Here is an 8,832-nt window from a genome sequence, read left to right as displayed (position 1 = left end):
AATACATGTTGATTTACCATGGACATGCACGTTGCATAATATGACAGCTATTAATAGTACATGGACTCCATTATGAAGTGTAAACACCCCCGCACCCTGATACTAAATCTAAGGAGTGTTGCTTGGCTTTATGAAGCTTGGAAGATTGAGAAGAGGATAAACCCAATGGAGCAGGGCATCGACTTACATTTAATCCACATGTTTTGTTGGTGTTGTTTAATCAGCGAATATAACAGCAGGCAGAATGTGAGTGTTTGATTGGAGGCATGCTGTATAAAAGCTTTTACAAGCAATATATTCTTGTATACTGCAAAATCATTTGCAATTATACAAATCGCTTTCACAAGAATATTTATTGGCAGCTGGCTACTTTCAAATAAAAATCATAAAACAAAATTTTACAGCTTGATTACATTGATTAGCAGATGCTATATACTATGGATACAGTGAATTCATTGAGGGACATGTATCTGTGCCATTGGCCCAAATTCGTTCACTGATCTGATTACCTTTTTGTGAAATCAGAAGGTACTGTGCAGTGTTGGACCAAACAACTTTACAAACTCTTTGTGCAAAAAAAAAAAAAACATTCAAATTAAAAAACATTGCTAGCAACTGTCTGATTTGTTCATGCTCTTTTAGCAAAATTAGCAAACCTTGACTGATGCGCTATATTAAAAAAAAAAAAAAAAGTATTAAGATGCAAGAAGAATTCAAACATTCCAAATTTGTGACTATTTTTTTTCTTACAGCCAGCTTCTGTTGTTTCATAAAACACACTCAGATGCAAATCATGTCATGTGTAGGTCAGCAAATTCTAAACAATCCTGAGTTGTAGATAATTGATATTAATGTCAGACTTTTTAAACATTCAGAAGGTTTAGGAATTTCCTGTTACGTGTGTTAGGAAACGCTAAAGCCATTTTTGGTTTGCTAATGTAGACTGAAAACAACCCAAGCTTCAATTGCTGTCATGTGCTCTTGAGCCATAAACAGTTTTATGAATGGGAGGACTGCTGGCAGAGAAGCCACTAGAGAAGAAAGAGGGACAAGGAGAATAAAAGTAAGGAGCGTGCAAGTGAGAGAGTGGGGAGAATGGAAAATTGAAACATGTCAGCCAAGGGTTAGTTTGAAAGAATTCCTCTGGGACATATCTGAGCATTCAGTGCAAAGTGCTGCTCATACAAGGCAAGGTATGGCACATACCTTGGAATTTCTGCTGAACAGATGCTATACTAAACAGTTCAAATATGCCATTTCAGTGTAAATTTAAACGTATAAAAGAAATTTGAATGTATAAAGGAAAACAACAGCTTTTTAGAATCTAATCTCAGACCTTTTCACCATGAAATGATCATTCTTTAAGGAATATCTAGCAGTCCAAAACGAGTTTAAGAAATGAATGATGAAATTGTATTCAATTTGAGTATAAGCTTCAACCTTTGCTATCTGATTTACTTTAAAGTTCAAATGTACTGGAGAGCCTTCCATACAAGATTTGCTAAGCCTTTTGTAGCGGTATCAGCATAGCAATCTCAAAAGGTTAAATTGAATGAAATTAAGCATTAAATTGTTCAAACAATGTAAAAAAAATGATTTATATATATATATATGGATTGAAGTGGTGTTTACGTTGACACAAAACAAATCACAGCCATTCAAGCTCAATAACATTTTAATACCCAGGAACTTTAAGATAAAGCATCACGGCTACTAGTACTTTTACAATACATACAATTATTGGTTTCCAGTATAAAATCAGTCAGAAGAAGGGACTATAGAGGCCACAGTAGCCGTCAAACCCTTGAAAGCTCTCCAGCTGCAATCTGGCCCATTACTCTGCCAGGGTTCAGCCTATTGGGGTTTGTAATTACACTATGAGGACAGTGTCAAATCTGGTTTCGGCTTTAACAGGAGCTGCCTGAATGGGAAATGTACTCATTGTTAAAGAATGGGAGTCTTGTTTGAAGCCATGACCATGGAAAAGAGCCTCAGTGGAAGAGGAGTCCCTCATGCCTTTGTGTGTGCTTGATGGGAAGCTGGGGGAAGTGGAGAATGCTAAGAGCTGAGACAAAAACCCAACACTCAGAGCCTTGACTAGACTAAGAGCAAAGAGAACCACACAAAAGGGCATTGCATCAGAGGTAATGTAATCAGAGCAAAAGAAAGAAATGAAAGTGATGTTGGGGAGTGAGGGCAGAGGATAGAAGTAGTGAGAGAGAGAAAGTTAATAGGATAGGAAAGGAATACATAATCAGGATGGGGAGCAGGGGCAGCTGAGAGTCAGTTGGTATGGTCAGTTATGGTCAGTTAGTAATGAAGCCTACACAAGAGACTTTGAAGAAGGAACGCCCACGTCAGCCATTTGTAGTCTATTTTCAAGTGATAAAAGCATTTACTTCAAAAGGCCATTTGATGGGCCAATTGATGGAGGCTTGTTGCCAAGATTTTTTATTATGGCAACAGCAAGAGGCAGGTTTGCATATAACTGTAGATCACGATTAAGTATGAAATATGTTAACAATGTATTTTGTATTTAATTGCATTTTGTAATTGTGACTAAAGAAAATGCCAGCCAAAGGTAGTGCTGTAAGTAAGACCCTGTACTGTTTATTTTGTGTATGAGTTTGGATTTGTTGGTAATGTCTGTTCTATTATGTTCCGAGCCTCAGTGTGGAGAATGTGAATATATCAAGCCACTTCTAGCTTTCTTCAGCACATCTGAAGATGCTACTTTCCTGTAAATTTTCACTATTATTATCTAACCTAAACATTGTAGCTCCCCATCTCTCTCACTCATTTCACACACAACCTAATTCCCTGATCATATTCACCAACCACCATTTCTCACCTGAAGGATACAAGTTCAATAACCTTTTGTCTCCATCATTAAGTGATGTGATGTCAAACGTGGCAATCATCTCTCGAATGCAAATAACAGTTTCTGCTACACTCACTGCCATTCATCTCAGCATGTGGAACACACACCATGGTGGCTTACTGAGGATAAAAACCTGAAAGTATTTTGCAGAATCAACATCACAAGAAAGAAAAGTGGGGAGGCCAAGCCTTTTTATTTTGCCTTGCTGCAGTCTAACAAGAGGGAATTGTACACTGGCTCTGAATGGAAGGGAGGGAGACAGTCTGAAGGAAGGATGAAGCACTAAATAATACAACATCTCAAGGACAGTGAGCCGGGGACTGCTGCCAAGCTGTTCCCCTGATAAGAAAGCAGATGCAATCGATACATAAGCCGCACCTAAAAATATTATGGAAGCAAGCACCCAAGTGAAATATAAGGTTTACCACAGAAGGGGGGAACAGGGAGATAAAAGGGGGAAAAAAGGAAAACAAAAGGAGAACAGAAGCCTTATATGATCTGATAGTGAAATTAATGTTTTTTGGCATAGGACAGACAGCTTTATGTAAAAACTGGCAAAATCAATTTAAATTAGGAAGTGCAGTGTCCTGCACACCATTGCTTCAATAATGTCTTAGAAATTTCACCATATTGCATCCGACATTTCCACATGCGCAATCCAGTATGCCGTTAAGAGTCAGTGGATAGCACTTGGTATAGTCTGTTGAGGTCATGGTAAACCAATATAATGATACTGGCTGTGAGTGATGTAGCAGGCAACCACTGATGTGGGAACTCTCAGACAGGAGGGAAGTGAACTGTCTGCATGCTAAACTGTAGTCCTCTGTCTCTAGATAGTGAGAGAGATATGACATCCTGACACAGCAATAGTGTTATGTGCTTGTAATTATTTTATAATTGTTTGAATGGTATTGCTTTCCATTTTGCCCAGTGTAATTTGCAGATCCTCATAGAAAGTTGATGCCAAATTTCCTGTTGTTCCAAACAAAATAATGCAATGGAAACAAAGCAGTAAGTCTCCTGCAGTAAATAATTTGCCATTTGCAATTTATTGCTGTCAAAAGAGTTGAGTCTAAGAACCAGCACAGGGTCATTATGACCTATTGCTCCTGACATATGGACTAACACCAAGGCCTCTGCCTCAACACTGATATGGAGACATATTGGATTTCTTTTATGTTGGCCTTTTACCTTATCATGACCAGTATCCTGGTGACTAATTCTATTAATCGCTTCTGTTAAAGTTCATTTGAGCACCATCAATGATAGCTAGCACTGATCACGGTTAAAAAGAGCTGCACCATTACCACTGATGGTCAGCTACAACATACACAAACAATGCCTTGAACCATACAACCCCTTTTTCCAGGGGAAAACCATGTGAATGCCTCTGTTATGGAATGAAACAGGTGTGTTCATGTTCAGTGAAAGACACACAGACAGATTGCTTGCCTTATCCTTCATAATGTACAAAGAGAAAGAACAGGTTTTCAGGGTAGAACATGGATACCTGCTGTGCAAACACAGTTTAATCTGATGCCTAAGCCAAAAATAAAAGTGCTGTTTTGGAAGCATGCATAGCTTGGTAGATAAGTGTGGAGACCAGAATTTCAGACACACACCTGCCCTTCCCAGAGGAAAAACTCAGCGAGCAAGGCTAAGCTGTACTACAATGTGGCCACCAATGCTTAATATCACTCATCCCAAGGATTATTCAATTTAGCTCTATCATGCAGTCATTGGGAAGAAAGACCAATTGTCTTTAGACAATCAATTCAATTCTTTAAAGATACAGTTAGTTGGAGATATCAGACTAACTAGGAAAAGAAATTGATAGTTTCGTACATTGATCAATTTCCATCCAATATTTTTTGGTGATGTGAAATGTTGGCAAGACACAACTTTTGGCTCAGGTAGGTTGGACCACAGGTAATCAGTGTATCTTATTCATGAGTAATTTATCAGCTCTGCTCTAGGCAGCATAGTGAATCAAAGAGTCTTCTGGCTGACAGGAGGAACTCTGTCTGGTTGGTTTTCTTTGCTTCTATAGTCTGTCTGGAACTTATTTACAAGGTTCAAGGCCTTAATGTACCATGAGGATGGGTTCCCTTTTGAGTCTGGTTCCTCTCAAGGTTTCTTCCTCATATCGTCTCAGGGAGTTTTTCCTCGCCACCGCCACCTCTGGCTTGCTCATTAGGGATAAATTCACGCATATACAATTTAGTTTGATTTAATTTAATTTGAATGTTTACTTCTGTAAAGCTGCTTTGTGACAATGTTCATTGTTAAAACTGCTATGCAAATAAAATAAAATTGAATTGAATTGAATGTATGGCTCAAGGGGTTAATGTTTCAGTCAGCAAGATCTATTATTTCATCAAAACCCCATTCTCCCCCTTCAGTTTGTCTCCATGTGGTCTTCTCTCTCATTTTCTCTCTCTAAGTTGTATGTTTTACAGATTCAATCGAGAAGACTCTGGTGTCATATATAGTATACATGGTTAAATCAAATTTCAGAATTGTGATCTCAGTGACCTTGACCATGGTACGATTGTTGGTGTCAGACAGGCTGGCTTGAGTATTTCGTAAACTGCTAGTCGCCTTGGATTTTCATACAAAACAGTCACTAGAGTTTACATAGAATGGTGTGAAAAACAAACAACAAAAAACATCCAGTGAGAGGCAGTTCACTGGGCAGAAACACCTTTTTGATGAGAGAGGTCAGAGGAGAATGGCCAGACTGGTATGAGCTGACAGGAAGGCTATGGTATCTCAAATAACCACTCTTTACCATGCTGAGCAGATAAGCATCTCAGGAACACAACACATTGAACCTTGAGGCAGATGGGCTACAACAGTAGAAGACCACATTGGGTTCCACTGCTGTCAGCCAAGAACTAGACAGCTGAACTAGACAGCTGAACTAGACAGCTGAAAACTGGAAAAATGTCACCTGGTCTTTCCCTTTTCTGAAATTCACCCTGCTCTGTGGTAAGGTCAGACGTACAGCACAAAATACAGTACATGCATGTATATAGTGAAGAGGCTAAGATATTCATTTGTTTTTCCTAGTGGATTACATTACTGTATATCATCAGACCATACTGTTTCCACAAAGATTAGCACATTTTCAGGTCAGTTTCAGGATTCAGTCCCAGCAGCTCTAATTTTGAAGCCTGCAGTAAAGGTCATCCACCTGCTGTGTGGGGTGAAAGATTACATTTATCCCCAGATTTTGCCAAAGTGTAATTTTCTGAAGTAAATGCTTAAGATGTCTTTAGAAACAATGGAGAGAGATAACTCTGCTGTTTGAGCTTGGGGCAAAATTCAAATGAGATTCTGATTTGAATAAGAAGCGAGCTGCTTCTGAAAAGCCTTTGCTTTCTATTCTCACTGACAGGCTGTATTGCTTAGAGTCAAATCTTCTGAATTGTTGTAAAAATTAAGAATGTTTGGCATTTGTTTATTTAGGGCTTCAGTTTCAGGTTGCGATATCTTTTTATTGAATGCCATTATTTGTTTTATTGCCATGTTTAATAATGTTATGAAGGTTATCTTACAAACAATAATTTAACTGGTTTCTCTGGTGGGATTGATGTTGGGTGGGGAGTAAAAGGGGCTGGATAGCCTGAGGATCAAGTGTGCCTGAGAACCTGCCTGTCGTAAAGTGTGCCTGAGAATTTGTTGCATGTCTAGCATGACCAATACGCCCACAAACCAGTCCAAACAGGGTGTGCGTGTTAAATACATATGAGCAAAAAACAGCACCCCATATCTGTACAGTTCTGTCTCAAAAGCCAAAACAAAATGTCAAAGATATCCTTCAGCACTTATATGACTTATAAAACAAGCTCACAGTTTAGAAAATCAGCCCTAGCTTTCAGACATGGCACACATAACCACTTCCTCTCAGGTGAAAGGCCAATGAATGGAGTACTGGTGGAGCCCATGTTTGCATTAGCAGTAGGGCCAGGCCCACATACCAAATATCAATAAGGGCTGTTTAGCACCCATTCATTCACTTGTGCTTAGACTGCATCCATATAAGGCTTCAGTTGTGTGTTGTTTGCAGTCTAAACATGACAGGCAAGCTAGGCAGCTCGGTGTGGCCTGTTCTTTAGCTTGACTTATACCCAGTCCACTCAGTACATTGTAAAACTGTACTACGTGTAGGGTTTAAGCAGATTCATGCAAAATTTTGCTTTCTAGTGCACATTTCATATACAGAATACAAATGTAAGAACAGCCACACTAAAAAAAACACTAACAAAAATATGTTCTCGACCACTAGTCTTTTTAAAGAACTATCATGAGTTAGTTTTTACCACAGAGGAACAGCCACAGACTGCCTGTAGAGAAAGTCTAAAGTCTACACACTGAATCAGTTTCTACCCTTGCCCAAGACTTAATATAAAATACAAAATACAAAATGGCAAATAAAGTAGCAGTTTGACCTGTTTGAATCAAATTCACATTCATATTTATGTTAATTAGCATGTCTGTCAGATCTATTTTTCTGTTCAGCTTTTTTAGTCAGAGTTAGGACTGAAATATTAACCCTTTTTGAGCCTGGAAAACATACAATAATACAGTTGTGCTTCAAGTTATTAATAGAGTTGAAATTTCATCTACACCTGATTGTCATTCTAAAAGCCTATCATTAAATGTCTATAAATGTAATATTACATTTTCTTAGAGTTATATTTGACCTCATCCTATAAACCTTAATAGCCAGCCTTTAAACGTAAAAATGGTGGACATGGTAATGGCTGTGGTCCCATTCAGTGTTCTTCAAATGTTCTTACTCTAAGACATCAGGGGATTTTTTAAAATTAAAAGTGACTCAAACAACTTTAATTAGCACTTTCACAACATATGCTTTGCTAAATATATTTGACTGTGTGAAGCACAATTTCTAGAAGGAACTCAGTATTCATAATGACTGACCCAACTCATAAAATGATATGATGAGTCATTGAGTGAAGGCGCAACAGTGTGCTGAGGCTCTGGAGGGCCAAACACATAACCACCTGCACGCTATAGACCAATAGAAGAGCAGAGTTCACTGTTGCCGGGTAAGGGTTCCTCCGCCCCTCCTTCTCATTGGCTGTCACTGGCCTAAAACCCCCACCCCTTCCAAAGCAGCTGGATCAGGGACAGACAGGGGACACTCCGAGGATTGTCTGAGGCAGGAATGAAAAGTTAATCTTCTATTTATGTAATATCCTATCTCTCCCTCATTGTTGATACTATGAAAAGGGAGACTGCAGCATCTGCTAGGAAGGAGCGTAAACTGCTGAAGCTGTGACCTGAGAACAATAAACGATACAGGAAAGGCGATTACTCTGAATATAGGGGATCTCTTCCACCCACACTTTCTCTGTAATTATTTTGGTTTGTTATGTCATCAGAAAACTCAGACAAGCTACTAATCATAATGATAAACTCCTCCCACCAGCTCTGGATTCATTTCCAGTCAGTTCCAAATGCAGAACCTTGCTAATGTGCGGCTGTATGTGCATATTAAAAGGATCCAGCTATATAATCTCTCTGATGCGTAATGCGTAGGTTCAGTGACTCATCCCCATAATCATATGACATCACAAATTGAAGCACTCCCAATTATCCAGTGTGCAATCTAAACTCTAAAAAAAAGCTATTAGGGTAAACCCTAATTGTGTTTGTTCTCCTTGATTAATTACACTGTGATTAGAAGAAGAAGATTATTTGTAACCTTAGTAGGCAATGACTCAGCTTAACCATTAAAGCATTAGGCCTAACATTCTTTAAGAACTCACTCAATATAAAGTTTTAACATACACATTTTGAAATATTGTTCAGTTCTTGTGCAGTCAAAAGTGTTATATAAACAGTGAGTGTGTGTGCTCTGAATAACAAGATCTAAACTGCGTTCTTTTCTTTTACTGATGTAACCTTTTGAGTTATTTAAC

Source organism: Pangasianodon hypophthalmus, chromosome 13 (genome assembly GCF_027358585.1).
Source record: "Pangasianodon hypophthalmus isolate fPanHyp1 chromosome 13, fPanHyp1.pri, whole genome shotgun sequence".
In the NCBI taxonomy this organism is placed as follows: domain Eukaryota; kingdom Metazoa; phylum Chordata; class Actinopteri; order Siluriformes; family Pangasiidae; genus Pangasianodon; species Pangasianodon hypophthalmus.
Note: the sequence above shows the minus strand (reverse complement) of the source record.